Here is a 21,633-nt window from a genome sequence, read left to right as displayed (position 1 = left end):
CCCTCCGCACTCTGGGGCCAGCCAGAGGTGGTATTTGCCAGTTCTCCGAACTACTCAAAATTTCCGCTACCGGTTCTCCAGAACCTGTCAGAACCTGCTGGATTTCACCCCTGATGTTATTAGTATATGCTAATAACTTGGATGAAAAATACCTATTGTTTTTCATAATTCTACAGCAATCTCTTCTGCTATATATAGTTATAACTGACATGCCTGTAATAAAGTTTCAAGTGTACAGATTGTGTAAACATGATGGGGCTACGCGGTAGCATTTAAAATGAGCAAAAATGCTGAGAAATGCAGAGGAGTAAATTTTGTAGCCTTGAGGACATGAGCACAGTTTCAGGGCAAGTCACAGCAAAATAACTTACATAAATATACACTTCACTGCTGGGTGAATTCATTTAGTTTTATTTTTAGTAAAAGGTAGTCGAACTGGAAAAGTAAAGTAGTTGAGAAAATTACAAATACATTCTCTTTTTTTTTTTTTTTTTGGTCAGTGTTGCCCGGGGCATTTTATAATATTAAAACTAAGTATATCTTAAGATAAAAATAACAATGCCCCATTTTCTACATAGCTGGTAATTTTCAACTTCTCAACTTTGGCTCATAGTTTTCTACAGTAAGATGCTGATTTATGCGATGGCCATAATTATGATCACATCGGATGTCTATGGAGATTCTCAGTCATCCAGGTCAGGTTTGTCCCAAAAGTGCTAGAAGAAGCTTCTTGGAAAAGAAGCGAAACAGCTTTAAAGAAAAAGCAGTCCAGTTGTCTTTGAAAAAACACCTTTCGGATCAGATGGGATCTACTTTAGCAGGAGCAAATTTTCTATGGTGGGGAAGAAGAATGAGCTTGAAGTTTCTTTATTTAAAAATTTGTTTGTTTGTTTGTTATTTTATGCCACCCATCTTCCCACAAGGTGCTTACAAGTTATAAAATAAGAAAAAAAAATAATTAAAACATTAAAAACTACACAGATTAGAATCACGCTAAAAAAAAAACTCCTGTACTAAAACCAAAACTAAGTGAGCTAAGAGACAGACAGGATAGGGATGAGGTCTTCTTAACCTGTCAGCCACCTCCAACGATGGCCACCCTCCTTGGGGTCCCAAGCCAAGTGGCAAAGCCAGGTTTTGATACTCTTCTTGGATGGAGGGGAGCAGTTCCCACCACCAGTGGTAAGAATGTTCCTGTTGTGATCTAGGCTTCCTGAGTCATTAAAACATATGAGTAGTTCCAAAAACCTCTTTTATTGCAAGAGCTGTGAATTACGTTCATTCACAGCTGAGTCCCAATTAGTTGCAAAAAGTCCTTCGGGAGAAGTCCTTCAGGATACTCACCAACCTTTATCTCCCTTGACACTCTGCCAAAGACCTACTTGGCAAAGCCACACGGAGTCCAGAATCAAACAGAGATGTCGACTGGGAACAGAATTAACAACGTTGCTTTCTTGCAAAGAGCCCATGTGCCTTTCCTCACGCTCTTATGCCAAATGCAGGGCTAACGAAGAAAGAAAACTCATATATTCCTCTGGGGGCGATTGTTTAAATTAAATTGCTGTTAAGTATGAGAAATTTTGGAAAGAAAACAATAGTAATGCTGGTTGTTTTGTCCTCACACCTCATTCTGTACAAAACTGATCATTGACCTAAACCAGCAGGAGAAACCTAATAACCTTCCGCAGCATTGAATTTTCATCTTTTGTAAGTGTATCCTGTGTCAGCATGTGTATTCTTCACATTATTATTATTATTATTATTATTATTATTATTATTATTATTATTAATCAAATTTCTATACCGCCCTACTCCCGAAGGACTCAGGGATGCAGTGGTTCAGTGGCTAAGACGCTGAGCTTGTCGATCGAAAGGTCGGCAGTTCAGCGGTTCAAATCCCTAGTGCCGCGTAACGGGGTGAGCTCCCATTACTTGTCCCAGATTCTGCCAACCTAGCAATTCAAAAGCACGTAAAAAATGCAAGTAGAAAAATAGGGACCACCTTTGGTGGGAAGGGAACAGCATTCCATGCACCTTTGGCGTTTAGTCATGCCGGCCACATGACCATGGAGACGTCTTCGGACAGCGCTGGCTCTATGTCTTTGAAATGGAGATGAGCACCGCTCCCTAGAGTCGGGAATGACTAGCACATATGTGCGAGGGAAACCTTTACATTTACTATTCTTCACATATAGAAGTGGGAATGTTTTCATCCAAGAAATAGGCATTGGGGATTTAGTCAGTCCCAATGGTGTTCAAGTGGGGGCACAGTTGCTTTGAGAATTGCACCCACGTTGCCTATTGTAGAGCAGGCTGAGCTACAAGGCGGGATTAAATGTGTCATTAGCTTGGAATCATTGAGCTGCCATTAGAGACCCAAGTCCAGTTCCCCTTGAATTCCATTGAAACTTATCTAGCGCCAATTTGGCTTTAACCGTTACTTGACTAGATTCTTGTGAATAGATAGCAACAATACACTCTCCTGTGCTTTGAACTCAACAAATGCTCCTGGTTATTTTCACCTACTGTGACATTACTATTGGTAGTACCTTTGTTTTCTCTTCTGCTTCTATTTGCAGGTCTTTGTATTTTATGATTTTCTCCGGCTCTTAATCTTCTCATCTGCTGTCTCCAGGTACTGCAATGTCCACTATTCAGATATTTTTGTCTTTCTTATCAACAATTGTTGTCGTTACTATTAAACTAAAAAAAAAAAATCACCTACTTTTTTCCTACTGTGCAGATCATTAAACATTAAAAAAAAGTATAAAGTTAGCATAACTTTTTCATGATTTACAATATAAAACCACAATTAACCACCATCCTGCCTTCGTAAAATGGAAGTCCTATCATGTTCTTTTAAAACAGAAATAAAGAGCTAGATATAGTATGTTTAGGGACGCGGTGACTCAGTGGCTAAGACGCTGAGCTTGTCGATCAAAAGGTCGCCAGTTCAGCGGTTTGAATCCCTAGTGCCGCGTAATGGGGGTGAGCTCCCGTTACTTGTCCCAGCTTCTGCCAACCTAGCAGTTCGAAACCACGTAAAACATGCAAGTAGAAAAATAGGGACCATCTTTGGTGGGAAGGCAACCGCGTTCTGTGAGCCTTTGGCATCTAGTCATGCCAGCCACATGACCATGGAGACGTCTTCGGACAGCGCTGGCTCTTCGGCTTGGAAACGGAGATGAGCACTGCCCCCTAGAGTCGGGAACGACTAGCACATATGTGCGAGGCAGGGGTGGGTTCTACTTACCTTTACTACCGGTTCGCAATGGGATTGCCCGCACGAGCAAAGCAGATCACCGATGACAACATCCAGGGCAGTGGGCGGGGCCTCCCGGCGGTTTTATTACTGGTTCTTGCGAACCGGTCCGAACCGGGGGGCAACCTACCACTGCTGCAAGGGGAACCTTTACCTTTATCTATCGTATGTCTACTTTGAAAAATCCACGACTGGGATGATAAATTGTTGACATAAATAGTACTGTGGGTCAGAAGAAGCTGTCTTAGAAATCCAGTTCAGGAATGATTTCATTAATATTATTATCAAAGGTATTCCAAACAACCAAACTTTATTGGTACACTTGTAGAGTCTTATATAAATACCATAGATAAGGATTATTTTATTAGCGGAGAAGGATGAATGCAGTTCACTTCCATCTCCTACAAGCATTGGCTATAATGAGCCTTTGCTTACATTAAGGCAAAACCATGGAAAGGCATTAAAATGTTGGGATTAAAATGTCCATTCATGCTGAAGGCAGCTTTTCGCTTTCAGTGACAGCCCAGAAATAGCTCAGAAATTACACTGCTCATTCATGAATTTTAGACTTAAGTGGCTGTTTCTAAAAATGTCCCAACGGGTGGAGAGGTGAGTCGGTTCTGCTTGGCTGAGACTCTGGAGCGGCCCTGCGTTCATTTGGTTTGGCTCCCTTCACGAAATGCTACAGACTGAAATAAGTTCTTATACATTGACATCTGCCTAGGGCCGGGAGAAGAAAGAAAGAAGTGAGCCAAGACTCTGCACCTCTAGTAGAGTAAGGTGATAAAATGAAATTGGGGGGGGGGAGGTTTCCATGGGGAAGGGGTCTCACAGCACCATTTCCCACCCGTGTACAAGTAGTCCTCAACTTTATTTATTTATTTAGCTTTGCTGGCTGGGGAATTCTGGGAGTTGAAGTCCTCCAGACTTAAAGTTGTCAAGGTTTAGACCAGTGGTGAAATCTAAAATTTGTTACTACCGGTTCTGTGGGCGTGGCTTGGTGGTGGTGGGGTAATGTGACTGGGTGGGGGTGGCCATTTTTTTTTTTTTTTTACTTTTAAAAGCATTTTTTCTACAACCTCTTTGGCCAAAGAGGTTGTAAAAAAATGCTTTCAAAAGGCTCTGACGACCCCAGCTGAGTTGCCTGATAGGCAGAGGCTTTTTTTTCTTTTAAATGCCTCTGACGATCAGGCAACTCAGCTTGAATCGTCAGAAGCATTTAAAAGGGTTTTTTTTTTCTTTTAAAAGCCTTTGACGATCCCAGCTCAGCAGCGCGATCATCAGAAGCTTTTTTTTTTAAAGCATTTTTTCGGCTTTTAAATATTTTAAAGTAAAAAAAAAAAAGCCTCTGATGATTGTGCAGCTCAGCTGGGCAATGGGGGGTGAGCAGGGATTTTTGCTACCGGTTCTCCGAACCACCCGCCTCCATCACTACCGGATCGGCCGATTGGGTCTGAACTGGGAGCATTTCACCCCTGGTTTAGACCGTAAACATGGACACTCCTGAGCTGATCAGTATTGTAAAGGTTTGGGTGAGGCTTTGAATAAACTAAGGGTTAAAAATGTTCACGCCTATATTGGGCCAAACAGGCCAGGAAATAGGAATATTATTGGTATATATTTCCTTGTAACTCATGGCCATGCAACCTTTCTGGACAACTTATTATATAGCGGGTACCACTGACTTTCACCAGGAGGGGGTGGTAGATATACCAAGATGGTACAACTGTGAAATTGGCGTCCTGCCAATTTAAATGAATGACCTGTGTGGTTCACGTAAAACGGAGAGAGGGGTCCAATCCTGGTTGAGATGATCATCTTGACTCTTTTGACAGACACATCCAGGTGAAGCCCCATTATTTGACACAATGAAGTCCTTTAACAAGATGGTGGGACGTCCTTCTCTCCGATAAACGCACAAACCACAGAGACATATACTGTATTTTTCGGACCTTTTTCCCCCAAAAAAGAAGGTGAAAATCTGGGTGTGTCTTATACTCCGAATGTAGCCCCGCCCAGTTTCTTAAACGGAGGTTTCAGAGGCTGAAAAAAGCATCAGAAACGAAGCTTCAGAAAAGAAGCCTCCAAACAGAGCTTCAGAAAAAAAGCCTCTAAACAGAGCTTCAGAGGCTTTTTTTCTGAAGCTCTGTTTCGGAGGCTTTCAGAGGCAGAATATAAAGTTTTTTCTGAAACAGAGTTTCAGAAGTTTCAGAGGCAGAAAAAAAAGCAAGGCACAGAACCACCAAACAACCAACAAACCTGTTGCTAAAATTCACCTCTGGGAACAGCTGATTGGGGGTATTCCGGGAGGCTGATCTACCTGCCAATCAGCTTTTTTCTTATTTCCCCCCCCAAAAAACTAAGGTGCGTCTTATACTCCGATGCGTCTTATACTCTGAAAAATATGGTATTTGTTGCACATTTAAGAAAATAAATAAAATAAATATTTGATTCCTTTTTTTGTTTAAACCAATGCTGTTTCAATTAAGAAAGTGTTAATTGCAATTGAATTTTACCTATTTGGATTAACGTTTGCTTCGGTTCCTGACATCAGTTTTAATCTATTTTCTTCCAGCACATCCCTATGTTTGATCACTTTCTTGTTCAAGATAATGCTGCTATTATATAGAGAATTTACAACAGCACTTCTGAATTTTTTGGTGAATTAATTGTCATTTTTTAATAGACATGTTTTTGCATTGGAATAGGAAACAGAGACTGCCTTAAAGTATGGCAGTGTTATTTCTTATACAGTAGTGGCCAAAATTGTGGAAACCTTTTGGGAAAAGTGTCTTTTCTAAAACTAGCTAATAACACCACTTTTTTTTGGAGTAGTACCATAAAATTCTATATCAATGGAAAGATAATTTAATCAAGAATGTAATGCAATAACTTTTATGAAGGATTTGCTATTAGAATAGCAGTTACAGTATAAAGAAGAAAAGTGAAACAGGTAGAAAAAAACAAGATATAAGAAAATTATCATCATAGAAAAAACAAGATATACAAAAATTATCAGTTAATTCTTAGTTGGGTAACCTTTAGCATGAATTACGGCCTTACAACATCTTCCCATGGAGTGAACCAAGTCTTTTAGTTCTGCAGCTGTTATAATGTGAAACCAAGATTGAATTATGGCTTCTAATAACTGGGTTTTATTGCTGGGTCACTTCTGACTAACAAGTTTCTTTAGTCAGCTCCTTAGATTTTCAATTGAGTTAAGGTCTGGACTATTCCCAAGCCATTCCAGCAGTGGAATAGGATTATCTTGAAACTCCAAAAAAATGTGCTGTTATTAGCCATCAAACCTCAAAAATACACTTTTCCCAAAAAGTTTCCACAATTTTGGGCACTACTGTATGAAATGTATAATACACAACTGGGTTTTCATTTCACTCTGGGAGAATATCCAGTTTTTGAAAGCTTCTTAGATCAGTGATAGTAAATAAGACCCAGTTCTAAGTTTAACAGCTGTAATGCAAACTTGTGGCTTTAAACCAAAAATATCCAGCCATAAGATGCATGGGAATGTTGGTGCAAATATGTTTGTAATACGTGTGGCTTTGCGTCCTCTGCTTCGAACAAAATTCCACCACCAGAATCGTAACATAAAATTAAGGACAGCAGAAATGGAAAAACCCAAGTTGGTGGCCATGAGCCGCAGTGCCGCAGTGGGTAGAATGCAGTACTGCAGGCTATTTCTGCTGATCACTGGCTGCCAGCAGTCTGGCAGATCGAATCTCACCAGGTTCAAGGTTGAGTCAGCCTTCCATCCTTCCAAGGTGGGTAAAATGAGGACCCAGATTGTTGGGGGCAATAGGCTGACTCTGTAAACCGCTTAGAGAGAGCTGTAAAGCACTGTGAAGCAGTATGTCAGGTTTCGAGGTCATCTCAAATAAATTGCATTTCAAACAAAGTCTTTGATGAAAAACTTCCATTTATTAAGCACGACATTCTACTCCGACTCCATCGCAGCCAACACTGACTTCCAGACTCAAAACCCTCCCTTTCCGTTCCCTACTCCTCTGCACTCATTGGCCATCTTCCAAGTCACTCTACCCCTAATCTACTGCTCCCGCTCAAAGGAATTTCCCCCCTCCCATCCCATCTCCTAGGGGATATTATCTCCAGGGAAAATAAGTAGGTGAAAAGTCAAACGTCCCTTTCCAGACACCTCCGCTTCTCCTTCTTATGTCAGCACTAGAGTAAATGCAGATTGAAGTGCTGACACGGTATATAAGTCTAAGTGCTATTGCTGTTGCTTGACCATAGAATTACACTTTACCTCTTAGCATGCAGGCATTATACAACATATTGCAAAAAAGGGGGGGGGCAGAGTTTGATCATACCCATCACAACCATCACCTTGGCTTTATGGAAAGACACACAACCATGGATGCCCTTCTGTGCCATAGAGCATGTATGTGTGTGTATGAGCATCTGTAGGTGTCATAGGTCAAATTAAGAGCATCCCTTAATTTATTTAACCTCTTGAAGGGGGCTGGACTAGAAGACCTCCAAGACCTCCTTTCCAACTCTGTTATTCTGTTATGTCCTGATCCTTCACCCCTAAAGAGAAAAAAGATGGCCGAACTGAGATGATCTGCCTTAGAGGTATACTAGGTAATTGTGTCTAGCTTAGTCGTGTCTTGAAATGGAGTGAAAAGAATGAAGATGTGAAAGGGGTATTATTCGGTTATTGGGTCAGGAAATGTATATTGCGGGTACTCCTCAACTTATGACCACAGTTGTGTCCCAAAACATTTGCTGCTAAGTGAGACAGTTGTTAAGTGTATTTTGCCCTATTTGTGACCTTTCTTGACCCAGTTGTTAAATGAATCACTGTCGTTGTTAAGCTAGTAACACCATTGTTAAGTGAATTTAGATTCCCCATTGATTTTGCTTGTCCGAAAATGGCAAGTGGTATTCAGCCGGTTCGGACCAGTTCAGGCAAACCGGTAGCGCCGATGATCAGTTGGCCCCGCCTACCCGCCCCTGCTCTATGCTGTCCTTTATTTCCTGCTTTCTAGCTCATCTCAATCGCATGGCACATCTGATTCCCCCCCCCATTGCTGTTCTACTTATTGTTGCTGACTTGGAAGGTAAGCAGCTGAGCTTCTAAATGCTCCATTCTCAGCGCTGGGCACAAGCACCTTAGGCATGGGCGCAGGTAAAGTATGCGTGTGCATGCAAAGCGCACGCTCACCGTACCGGTTGTTAAACCAGCAGCATTCCACCCCTGCACTGCAATCGTCATAACTATGCTCAATTGCCAAGCATCTAAATTTTAATCACATAACCATGGGGATGCTGCCATAGTCATAAGTGTGAAACACGGTCATAAGTTACTTTTTTTAGTCCTGCTGTAACTTTGAACAGTCACTAAATGAACTGTTGTAAGTTGAGAACTACCTGTGTTACCCCAGCAAGCAATTCTAAAGATATACCGTATTAATCCCACCAAGGATCACTCTGGATACAGAGCAGAGTTGGGATTCACATAATTTACCTACCGGTTCATCCAGCACTGAAAATGTGATGTGCGCGCCACCTCCACGCATGTACCCGGCTTTCCATGCATGTGCTCTGCTCACACGCAAGTCTTCCCCGCATGCACCCAGCCTCAAATACGTTCTTAAATAGGACAGTATACACCTACAATTTCCGCTACCGGTTCACACGAACTGGTCTGAACCGGCTGAATTACAACCTCTGGTTGTTGTGGCCCATCAGTGGCCTGTGCGGATTGTAGCTGATTCTGACAGTGAGGAGGCTGTGTTGCACCAGCAGCCTGTGCAGCTGGCCCTCGAGTCAGACAATGAGGAGGCTGGAGAAGATGTGGTGCCAGAGGCAGGGATTCAGCCAGGGCCTTCAGAACCTCCAGAGGCTCCTTTAAGTGAAGAGGACGAAGAGGAGGAGCCTCTTCTCGATGCAAAGGGGCGTGCAGAGCGGCCAAAAAGCAGGAGTGGCTCCTCAGGAGGAGGTCTCCTCGAGAGTAAGGCTTGGGGCTAATTGGCCACTCCCTTAGTCTATTTAAGGAGGAACACCGACTGAAGCAATTTGTAGAGAACAACTTTAGTTCACTCTACTCCGCGTCTGGATTCTCTGCAAATTGCTTCTGGGCTTTCTGCCAATCTTAGTAAGATTGTGATTACTTTATCTTTGGTTTCTTGTAGGCTGTTAAGAAAGTTTATTAACAGCCTTTGTTTTGAAAAAGACTGAGTTATTTTAGTAAATTAAGTTTTGTACAAACTTTGTGTGTGCTGTGTTCTTTAGGGTCCGTAGCTGGGGCAGAACACTGGTACAGAGGGGCAACCCCAGCGGATTGGAGGAGTAAAATACATCCTTGGCTGAGATATGTAAAGCAGTAACATGGGTGACTCCCTAAATCCGTGATGGCGAACTTATGCCACACGTGCCATCGCCAGCTGCTCTTGTGGTTTCCGGCACGCTGATCTTCGCGGGCGCTGGAAAATGGCCTGAAAACGACCAAAAAACAGGCCGTTTTCTGGGCCTTTTTTCGGGCCATTTTTGGCACACCGGCTAGCTGGTCTTCAGGTTTCCGGCATTCTGGCATGCGCACATGCACACACATGTATGCGCGTTCCAGTTTGGGCACTCGGTGCCGAAAAGGTTCACCATCATTGCCCTAAATATTCATTTCTTCTGCCGTTGGTTATACAAAGACTGTACAAATGATATTTCTTGTGCAATTTTTTTTTTTCCTCTTAGCCCTGACTCTCTGTTAACTGTGAACAGAAAATAGCAACTTAATATGAGAGTGGACTTGATCTATTTCTGGTTGTTTTAGGGTGGAGTTTTGTTTGCCTTAACTCATTTGCATTAGTTAATTAGAGCCTAGTTTGAGCTGTTCTTATGTCTGTTTTAAATCCTGTATTTTTTCGTCCAATTATTGGATGAAGTTCTGCTGCTGAATAAGCCCTCTTTTCAAGTTGGATTAAAAGATTGTGGGTTTTTTTTTCCATAGAAATAAGAGGTAATCCTTTCCTGGATCCATTCTCCACTGACTGCAAAACATGTCACAATAAGCTTACCTTTTCATTCAACTTTAAGATAATTAATGATATGACAAAACTATACGGGAGAAGTATTGCTACAACGAGAGTGGTGTCATTATGTCACTATGCTTCACAGCCTCTTGGTACTATTACAATTAGCCACTTGCTTCCTGCATAAGCAATACAGTAGTGGCCAAAATTGTGGAAACCTTTTGGGAAAAGTGTATTTTTGAAGTTTGATGGCTAATAACACCACTTTTTTTTTTTTTTTGGAGTTTCAAGATAATCCTATTCCATTGCTGGAATGTCCTGGGAATAGCCCAGACCTTCACCCAATTGAAAATCTATGGAGCAGACTAAAGAAACTTGCTAGTCACAAGCGACCCAGCGATAAAACCCAGTTAATAGAAGCCATCATTCAATCTTGGTTTTACATTAGAACAGCAGCAGAACTAAAAGACTTAGTTCACTCCATGGGAAGACGTTGTAAGGCCGTGCTAAAGGTTACCCAACTAAGTATTAACTAATAATTTTTGTATATCTCATTTTTTCTATGGTGATCATTTTCGTATAACTTGTTTTTTCTACCTGTTTCACTTTTCTTCTTTATGCTGTAACTGCTATTCTAATAGCAAATCCTCCATAAAAGTTATTGCATTACATTCTTGATTAAATTATCTTTCCATTGATATATAAGTTTATGGTACTACTCCCCCAAAAAGTGGTGTTATTAGCTAGTTTTAGAAAAGACACTTTTCCCAAAAGGTTTCCACAATTTTGGCCACTACTTTACGTTAGTGGAGAAACATCTCTCCAAGCTACAAAATGTAATGATAAACTTTGAAAGGATACAATGGCCAAGTTTCCTACCACAATCACTATTGTCCCTTCTGCCTCCAGTGCTTAAAGCCTCTTGATAGCCATTCCCAAATTTTACCAAGAATTTGCCTGAAGGCTAATTCTTTGAACATATTGCAAAAGTCTAACCGCAGGAAGGTGAGATAAAATCTTCTGGAGTCTTCATCTATGGTCAAAATGTATGCCTCTCAAGAATATATAACAATATGCTTTATTCTGCTCCCTGGACTAATTGTGGTGTGTGAATCCATTCTTTTAAGGCAGGAGTAACTTTAAGACTCATGGACTTCAACTCCATGCTGTCTGGGGAATTCTGGGAGTTGAAGTCCACAGGTCTTAAAGTTGCAAAGGTTGGACATCTCTGCTTTAGAGCAAAGGCTAACACCGTGTAGTCTTCTCTGATCAGGAGGACCACTGATGAATTCCTCCCTACATCTGGATCATTCATTGTAAAGGTAAAGGTTCCCCTTGCACAATGGTGGGTTCCTCCAGGTTCGGTCCGGTTAGGCCGAGCCGGTAGTGGTGATGATATGACATCACCAAACCGGTTCTTCCCCCCCGCCCTCCTACCCCGCCACCCCCCACGTTATTCTTACCTTTTATTTGGTCCCACCCCCAATCTATTGCTGCCTCCTGAGTCCCAGCTGATGACTAGAGGGAAAAAAACTGTTTAAACTCTTGCCGCGGGGCTTCAAAGGGCCGTCCTACAGCTGATCAGTGTTAAAAGCAAACAAATGAGTCGGGTCGTAAGCGCGAGGACTGGTCGTAAGTGTGAGGACCTTCCAGAAATGACTCTGACCAGCTAGCCACGCCCACCTAGTCACATGACTTCCAAGCCACACCCACAAAATAAGCCACGCCCACAGAACCGGTAGTAAAAAAAATTAGAACCCACCCCTGCCCTTGCACATATGTGCTAGTTGTTCCTGACTCTAGGTGGTGGTGCTCATCTCTGTGTCAAAGCCGAAGAGACAGTGCTGTCTGAAAACGTCTCCATGGTCATGTGGCCAGCATGACTAAACGCCAAAGGTGCACGGAATGCATTTTTTACATGCTTTCGAACTGCTAGGTTGGCAGAAGCTGGGACAAGGAACAGGAGCTCACCCCATTACGCGGCACTAGGGATTTGAATCGCTGAACTGCCGACCTTTCGATCGACAAGCTCAGCATCTTAGCCGCTGAGCCACCGCGTCCCTGATCACTCATTGTAGTGGACCTTAATGAATCGTCAATAAGACATTGACAATAGAACCGCGGTGGCACAGTGGTTAGAATGCAGGAATTCTGCTGACTGCCAACTGCCAGCAGTTCAGCAATTCAATCTTGACAGGCTCAAGGTTGACCCAGCCTTCCATCCTTTCAAGATCGGTAAAATGAGGATCCAGATTGTTGGGGGCAATAGGCTGACTCTCTAAATCGCTTAGAAATAGCTGTCAAGCACTGTGAATCATCACAAATATATGACAAGTATATTAAGAGCGATGGGAGTATAGTGGTTAGAATACAGTATTGCAGGCTAATCCTGCTGACTGCCAGCAGTTCGATCCTGACCTGCTCAAGATTGACTCAGCCTTCCATCCTTCCGAGGTCAGTAAAATGAAGACCCAGATTGTTGGGGGAAATATGCTGACTCTCTAGATGCTTAGAGAGGGCTGTAAAGCACTGTGAAGTGGTATATACTGTAAGTCTATTGCTAAGACATCCATATTAGTGAAAGAATAGTCCTATTTCTATTTTGCGGGACTTCTGGAGGTGCCACCACCTTCTCCTCAGAGCAACTCATCCTCGTACAAAACCACTACCTTCTGCCGAATGAGTTTTGTAAAGAAGTGGAAACCTTGCTCTGAGTAGGAACATTTGAAGTTTTAGGTCCTATACCTGTCCTTAGCGCCCTGTGACAAGTACCGTGTTTCCCTGAAAATAAGACCCTGTCTTATATTTTTTTGAACCCTGAAATAAGCACCTGGCCTTATTGCCATGCACTCAAAAGCCTGCTTGGGCTTATTATCAGGGGATGTCTTATTTTGGGGGGAACAGGGTAGTCCTGGAGTTACAATCACAACTGGGTTCAGAATTTCTGCGGCTGCTCTTAAGTGAGTGGTGCCCAATTTTATAACCTTTCTCCCAGGGTTGTTAAGGAAATTACTGCAGTTGCACAGTGAATCATGGTTTCCGCTGTTAACTTTGCTTATCCAAAGCTGGCTGGGAAGATTGCAGATGTTGATTATGTGAGCCCAGGATGCTGCATGTCAGGGTGCTAATTAATCCCATTCTGCTTTTGGGTAATCGCACCTTGATTCAGAGGATGAATCGAGGCTTTACCTTGAAGCATACTTTTGCAAGAAAATAAACCCCGAAGATATATCTTCTAAGAAAAAAACTCATTTATTTGTTATAAAGAAAATAAAACATCTCACTATCTAAATTAATTACATTTTGGCAAAGCTTCTGCCGGCCACCTCTCTGCAGCCGGACCTCTTGGCAGGAGAACAAAGAAAGTTAGAAGGAAAGTGAAAAAATGCGGACATGCGTAGTGGATCAGAGATAAGGAGTTGGCAAGCTACGGAAAATCTGACAGTCCAAAAATATGAGCTCCTCTGGTAAATACAAAAACGCAGTGACACTGCAATTGTTATAAATACGTGCCAGTTGCCAAGCCCTTGAATTTTGATCTCATGACGGTGGGGACGCTGCAACCGGTTATAAGTACGAGGACCAGTCAGTCGTAAGTCACTTTTTTTTCTGTGTCATTGTAACTTTGAACTGTTGCTGAACAAATGATCATAACTCGAGGACTACCTGAACTTAATGCCGTTTCCTTTCCGTACAACCTGCCTAACTTCTTAAAGTCATTTCGGTTTTTCTAACCTCTCTCTAAAATCCAAAGAGTGCTTTAATATTGGGTAGACGCAAATCAAAAGGGATGCGGTGGCTCAGAGGCTAAAACACTGAGCTTGTCGATCGAAAGGTCGGCAGTTCAGCGGTTCGAATCCCTAGTGCCGCCTAACGGGGTGAGCTCCCGTTACTTGTCCCAGCTTCTGCCAATCTAGCAGTTTGAAAGCAGGTAAAAAATGCAAGTAGAAAAAATAGGGACCACCTTTGATGGGAAGGTAACAGTGTTCCATGCACCTTTGGTGTTGAGTAATGCCGGCCACATGACCACAGAGACATCTTCAGACAGCGCTGGCTCTTCGGCTTTGAAATGGAGATGAGCACCGCCCCTAGAGTCGGGAACGACTAGCACATATGTGCAAGGGGAACCTTTACCTTTTATCTTAGACTCAAATCAAGGAGGAAGAAAGATTTCAAAACCTTTTCTTCCTCCGGGCTAGGGAAATGAAATCCCTGTTGGCATCAAACCTTGGAGAAAGCCAAATTTAGCTCCGGTGGTGTGTGGGTGAGGTAGCACATGAGCTGTTTTTCCTCCAACTCAGTTTAATTTCCTGGTCGGGCTCCATTTCTAAATATAGCCTTTCACATTTCATATAGGAATGTTTCCCTATACAAGGTAAACACCTTCTTGTAAGCCTCCTTTTAATGGGTAATTATTGACTTTCGAAATATATTTAGTTTCTTTTTATTTATCAGCATGAATGAGGTGGGGAAAAAATTAACTGCGGCTATTCCTTTTTGGCACTCTCACTTTACTTTTCACGAGAGACGGTTGAAGTGGCGCACGGCTTTTAACGCTGCGGGAAAACTGATGAAGATTTTAAATTTGAATGAAACAAAATGTTAAAAAGTTATATTTACCGTATGCAGTTAATTACCAAGCACATCTAGCTTATATTAAAGTAACCAAAATATCTTTTACAATCCCCAAGGCTTGTCACAGGTTTTAAACACCCCTAATGCTTTGAAATTGAAAGTTGAAAAATTTGACAGTGCAAATGTTACCAATTCTCTGTTTTAAAAATGCAAAAGAATAACAGAATATCAGAGTTAGAAGGGATCTTGGAGCATGGGCCAGGGTACTTACGAGACCGCCTGCTGCTACCGATAACCTCCCACCGGCCAATACACTCTCACAGAGAGGGCCTCCTCAGGATGCCGTCGGTCAGGCAATGTCGGCTGGCGGCCCCCAGGGGGAGAGCCTTCTCTGTGGGGGCACCCGCCCTGTGGAATGAGCTACCTCCTGGAATACGACTGATCCCGGACCTCCGCACCTTCCGTAAGGCCCTGAAGACTTATTTATTCCACCAAACCGGCCTAGCCTAAATGATTTTTAATGGGTTTTTTAAATTTTATAGACTCGGGGTTTTAAATTGGGAGGCCGATTGATTTAATCTCTTTTAATTATCTTAACTTTTGTATTGTATGTATTTTAATTTTGGCTGTTCACCGCCCTGAGTCCCTCTTGGGAGAAGGGCGGTATACAAATTAAATTAATAAATGAAATAAATAAATAATAAAACAGCGTTATGGGCCCCAGGCAAAACAGTGTACTGGGGCCAACTACTCACAGGAATAAAAATGTAAATGATCGATAAAATTGAACATATATTTATTTTATTGGCACTTCCAACAAAATCGGTGTCGAAACATTAAAAAGATGCTGTGCAGCGACAACTAATCAACATGATAAGCATTTGAACAATACACAAGGTGTGAAAAACACAATAATACTCAGTAAGCCATACAGTTGCTATATTTATCCTCCCACTTATGACTGTATGACTGTAACCTTGTTGCTGGTATCCTTAAGATTTATATTGACTGTTTCCCTATGACTATCATTAAGTGTTGTACCTTATGATTCTTGACGAATGTATCTTGTCTTTTATGTATACCGAGAGCGTATGTACCAAGATAAATTCCTTGAGTGTCCAATCACACTTGGCCAATAAAAAATTGTATTCTATACAAGGTGCATTGAAAGGTTAATATATACACAGATTAGTATGGGGCCCCTATGCTCGTGGGGCCCACGGGCAAGTGCCCATCAGGCCCATGCATTAAGACAACCCTGTCTTGGAGGTCTTCTAGTCCAGGGGTCTCCAACTTGGCAATTTTAAGACTTGTGGACTTCTGGCAGGCTGAGGAACTCTGGGAGTTGAAGTCCACAAGTCTTAAAGTTGCCAAGGTTGGAGACCCCTGTTCTAGTCCAACCCCCTGCTCATACCATTTCAAACAAATAGTTGTCCATTCTTTTTTTTAAAACCTCCAGTGTTGGAGCATCCACAACTTCTGGAGGCAAGTGACAGATGTAGATTGCGGCTTCAACCTCTAGTGACTGGGAAAAGTGGAAGATTTATTTATTATATTTATTTGCCACCCATCTCGTTTTGAAATGACTCTGTAGGTTTTGCTCTACTCTAGAGATTGTTGCATGCTCTCAATGAACAGATAAGCGCAGTTAAATTGAGCACTTAAAAATACAACAAGCCAGCAACATAAACAGAGAATAACACTAAGATTTTATTTTATTTTATTTTATTTTATTTGATTTATATGCCGCCCTTCTCCGAAGACTCAGGGCAGCTTACAATGCGTTAAGCAATAGCCTTCATCCTTTTGTATATTTATACAAAGTCAGCTTATTGCCCCCACAAACTGGGTCCTCATTTCACCTACCTTAGAAAGGATGGAAGGCTGAGTCAACCTTGAGCCTTGGCGAGATTCGAACCCTGCAGTAATTGCAGGCAGCTGGTCTTAATAAGCTTAATAACAGGGTGCCTTAAACCCCTGTACTACAAAGGCTCTACCAAGATTAACACTAGACCAGGGGTCTGCAACCTTAAACATTCAAAGAGCCATTTGGACCTATTTCCCACAGAAAAGAAAACACCGGGAGCCACAAAACCCTTCCCGTGCCTGACTATTTCTTGAGCAGCCACAAAACTAGCATATGTAGTTGAATTAAACATTCTGTTTTCTTCTGAAACTTTTCTTTTCTTGGATTTATCCATGGTTGGCCTACCAGGGGTTGAAAAGCTCAATAAATCGTGTGCCGGCGGGTGTTGCACATTGGCGGTTGTGACGCATATTTTGAGTGACAGGGAGCCGCAGCAGAGGAATGAAAGAGCCACATGCGGCTCCAGAGCCGCAGGTTGCTGACCTCTGCACTAGACCAACAACCAAACCGTAAACAACCCCCCAACCAAAGAACTACCAACTCAGACAAACAATCAAACAGTAAAAAAACAGCCTGATCAAGGAACCAGCAAGAAGAGTACCCAATCTTCAATAGAAACTGATTCAGCTGGTAAAAGTTAATTTACCAAAAAAAGTCAAGCACATCTTTGTTGTATCCAAGTTTGTTCCAATATATATACCAAACCATCTTGAAATTTTGATGACATTGTTTGTAGGACAGCAGCATCCCCTTGCCATGAATAGGATTAGATCCTTGACTTGCAACCACAATTGTGCCCAAAATTTCTGTCTGCTAAAGCGAGACAGTTGTTAAAGTGAGCTTTTGTCCCATTTTACGACCTTTCTTACCACAGTTGTTAAGCGAATCACGGCGGATGTTAAGTTAGCAACACGATTGTTAAGTGAATCTGGCCTCCCCACTGACTTTGCTTGTCAGAAGGCCACAAAGGGGGATCACACAACACCCCCACGCACAGGACACCGCAACCGTCATAGATATGAACCAGTTGCCAAACGTCAGAATTTTGATCATGTGATCGTGGGGATGCTGCAACGGTTGTAAGTGTGAAAAACGGTCATAAGTCACTATTTTCAGTGCCGTTGTAATTTCTAATTAAATTAATCAAATTAAAATGAACTGTCGTAAGTTGAGGATTGCTCTGTATTGGAAGACAGGATTGATATTTTGCCTGAACGGTTGTGAGATTTTGGGATGCCTACCACAAGAAACTGACCTAACCAGAAATGCATCAGATTAAAAGATGGCTATCCCTGATTTCTTCCCCTAAAATCATTCCCGGCTCTCGCCAATTCTCCAGATTTGAGATTAATCTCTCCGCAACATGGCCAGGCTTTCAGAGTGGAATTACCGGTAGTTAAGAAGCGTGAGCTTAAATGGACTCCAGAGGATGGTAGAGCACAGGAAGGCCTGGAGGAACGTTGTCCATGGGGTCGCAATGGGTCGGACACGACTTCGCAACTAACAACAACAAAAAAGACTGGCTGTTAAGAGGACTCAGCTGGGTCCAGTTTAGAAGAGAAGAGAAGAGAAGAGAAGAGAAGAGAAGAGAAGAGAAGAGAAGAGAAGAGAAGAGAAGAGAAGAGAAGAGAAGAGAAGAGAAGAGAAGAGAAGAGTTGGAAGGGACCTTGGAGGTCTTCTAGTCCAAACCCTGCTTAGGCAGGAAACCCTACACCACTTCAGACAAATGGTTTTCCAACATCTTCTTAAAAACTTCCAGTGTTGGAGCATTCACAACTTCTGGAGGCAAGTCGTTCCACTGGTTAATTGTTCTCACTGTCAGGAAATTTCTCCTTAGTTCTAGGTTGCTTCTCTCCTTGATTAGTTTCCATCCATTGCTTCTTGTCCTGCCCTCAGGTGCTTTGGAGAATAGCTTGACTCCCTCTTCTTTGTGGCAGCCCCTGAGATATTGGAACACTGCTATCCTGTCTCCCCTAGACCTTCTTTTCATTAAACTAGACATACCCAGTTCCTGCAACCGTTCTTCATATGCTTTAGCCTCCAGTCCCCTCATCATCTTTGTTGCTCTTCTTTGCACTCTTTCCAGAGTCTCCACATCTTTTTTACATCGTGGCGACCAAAACTGAATGCAGCAATTCCAAGTGTGGCCTTACCAAGGCAGGATAAAGTGGTATTAACACTTCACATGATCTTGATTCTATCCCAGTTTGCTCCAGTCACACATAACATACATAACAGTTTGCTCCAGTCACACATAACAGGCTGCTTTTTCTCTCCTTTTAGGACCTGTGGTCTTAGCAGTGACATTTCCCCCCCCCCACACACACACACACACTGTGGGAGATAAGATCATTTCTACCATGTCATTGACCAGAGGCAGCCACAGAACATTAGAAGGGCTCCTCACTGTCGAAGCTGGGCTGTTTTAAAAGCCTACGGTCAGCCTAGTCCCAAGTAGACTGATATTATCTCATTAGTGGTGGCATTTTCGGCAGACGGAAGAACAAGGCCATCATTAACACAAGAGAGAAAACGTTGACTGCGGATTTGGGTTTTCTGTCTTATTATACGACACATCTCGAATCCGTATTAAGGAACCGCCTTGGTTAGAATCCGGGTTTTAGAAGGCTGGGAAGTTGAGAATATATTCAAGCATTCTTCACACGGCAAGGCGGTTTTTAGGACATCAAGAACGAAGCAGAGAGGGAAAACATGGCTGGGTGTTTCTTTCATGGCTACACAGGTTGCAGTCCTGGAAAAGATTTCCCAATTTTTTAGAAGGCGGAGGCAAAAATAAAAACATATTGTCCACTGGTGAAACGTAAAATTTGTTACTACCGGTTCTGTGGGCGTGGCTTGGTGCGAGGGGGGTAATGTGACTGAGTGGGCATGGCAACTTTTTTTTTTTTAACTTTTAAAACCATTTTTTCTACAACCTCTTCGGCCAAAGAGGTTGTAAAAAAAATGCTTTTAAAAGCCTCTGACGATCAGGCAACTCAGCTGGAATCGTCAGAGGCTTTTTTTCTACAACCTCTTCGGCTGAAGAGGATGTAGAAAAAAATGCTTTTAAAAGCTTCTGACGATCCCAGTTGAGCCGCGCGATCATCAGAGGCTTTTTTTTTTACTTTTAAAAGCATTTTTTCGGCCGAAGAGGTTGTAGAATAAATGCTTTTAAAAAAAAAAAAAAGCCTCTGATGATCGCACAGCTCAGCTGGGCATGGGGGAAGGCAGGGATTTTTGCTACTGATTCTCCGAACCACCCGCTGCCCTCGCTACCGGATCGGGCGATCCGGTCCGAACCGGGAGCATTTCACCCCTGATATTGTCCCTCCCCAGTTTGTAACCTGTGTCCATTTCTATACACTTCTTTGGCATGTGAAAATCCCATCCCAACTAAGTTGTCTTTCAGAGAACTGGTTAAAAAAGAATGGAAGCCCAGCGCGCGGAGTCTCGGGGAGGGCAAAAAACAGGCCTACCGGAAGTTCGGGAAGGCCGGGCCCGTTTCCGGTTTCCAGAGGGCCTCTGGAGTCTGGGGAGCCCATTTTCACCCTCCCAGAGGCTCAAGGAAAGCCTCTGGAGCCCTGGGAGGGCAAAAATGCCCCCCCTCCCCACCGTGGTGCAGGAGGCCGGCTAGGCCACGCCCACTCAGCAACTGGGCAGAGAACCCCTTGCTAAAATTTTTGAAGCCCACCCCTGATTAAATGGTGCTATTCTACCAACACCGGTGAGCAAAAGGAAACAAGATCCTACCTGTTCAAGATAACAATTAATTGGTCTGAGAAGACAAACCCTCTATTTTATGTTCCTCTGGTAAATTTGGTGATTTTGGAAAGGGGTTCTTGGTTGGATTCTGTGCAAAATCCTCTCCTTTTAATCCCTACCCAAACAGATGGTTATATCTGATAACTAGCAGCTATTCACAAACCATTAGCCCTCAATCAAACAAGTATCTTCATGCACTTGGATTTTGTAGACTAAACATTCGGTCGCTCAGACAAGGAGTGGTAATCTGCAATCCAGGTGCATCCATGTCTGTACCTTTTTTTTTTTTTAAAGAAAAAAATTGCCATCTGGAGCCTTCCAAGATTGTGATACAGAAATATTTTGGCAAAAAAGTAGGAACCAGCGTGCAGTAGGAGATAAAAGATAATAGGTGAGTTAACTCTTTTTTTTAAAAAACAACCATCATTCAATACAATCACAGAAAGTGTGTCGATCGGTTAAGATTCTTTTGTGCTTAATCTCAAATCCAAGATTACAAGTCATTTAATTTCTCTTATTTGACAATTTTTTATATCCCTTTATATTATTATTCTCATTTAGCAATTATTTAACAAAGGCTTATCTCCCATAAGAAAACACTACATATATTTTATCATTACCTTAATTTCATATTTCATACTTCATCTCCATGTTTTATTATCTAGCCATTGATAAAACAAACCCCATATCAAATAGTATTGTTTATCTTCCTGTTCTCTAATTTCAAATGTCAATTTACTCATTTCAGCGCAGTCCATAATTTTCTTAATAACTTCATCATCAATAGGTATTTTCTCTTTTTTCCAATTTTTAACAAATAGAATTCTAGCCACCGTTAAAACATTCACAATTAAATATCTCAATTCTTTATTATACATTTCTGGTAAAACCCCTAATATAAATATCTCTGGTTTAAAGTCAATTTGTTTCTTTGTCATTTTTTCCAACCATGTGTGGATTTTAGTCCAATATCTTTTAGCTTCTGCATATGTCCACCACATATGGTAAAATGATCCTGGAGTCTGATGACATTTCCAATATTTCTCCGATTTGTTCTTGAACATTCTGGCTATTCTCATCGGGGGTAGATTGATTGATTGATTGATTGATTGATTGATTGATTGATTGATTGATTGATTTATTTATTTATTTATTTA

This window comes from Pantherophis guttatus, chromosome 7 (genome assembly GCF_059756535.1).
Source record: "Pantherophis guttatus breed Tessera chromosome 7, ASM5975653v1, whole genome shotgun sequence".
In the NCBI taxonomy this organism is placed as follows: domain Eukaryota; kingdom Metazoa; phylum Chordata; class Lepidosauria; order Squamata; family Colubridae; genus Pantherophis; species Pantherophis guttatus.
This window is presented reverse-complemented; position numbering follows the sequence as displayed.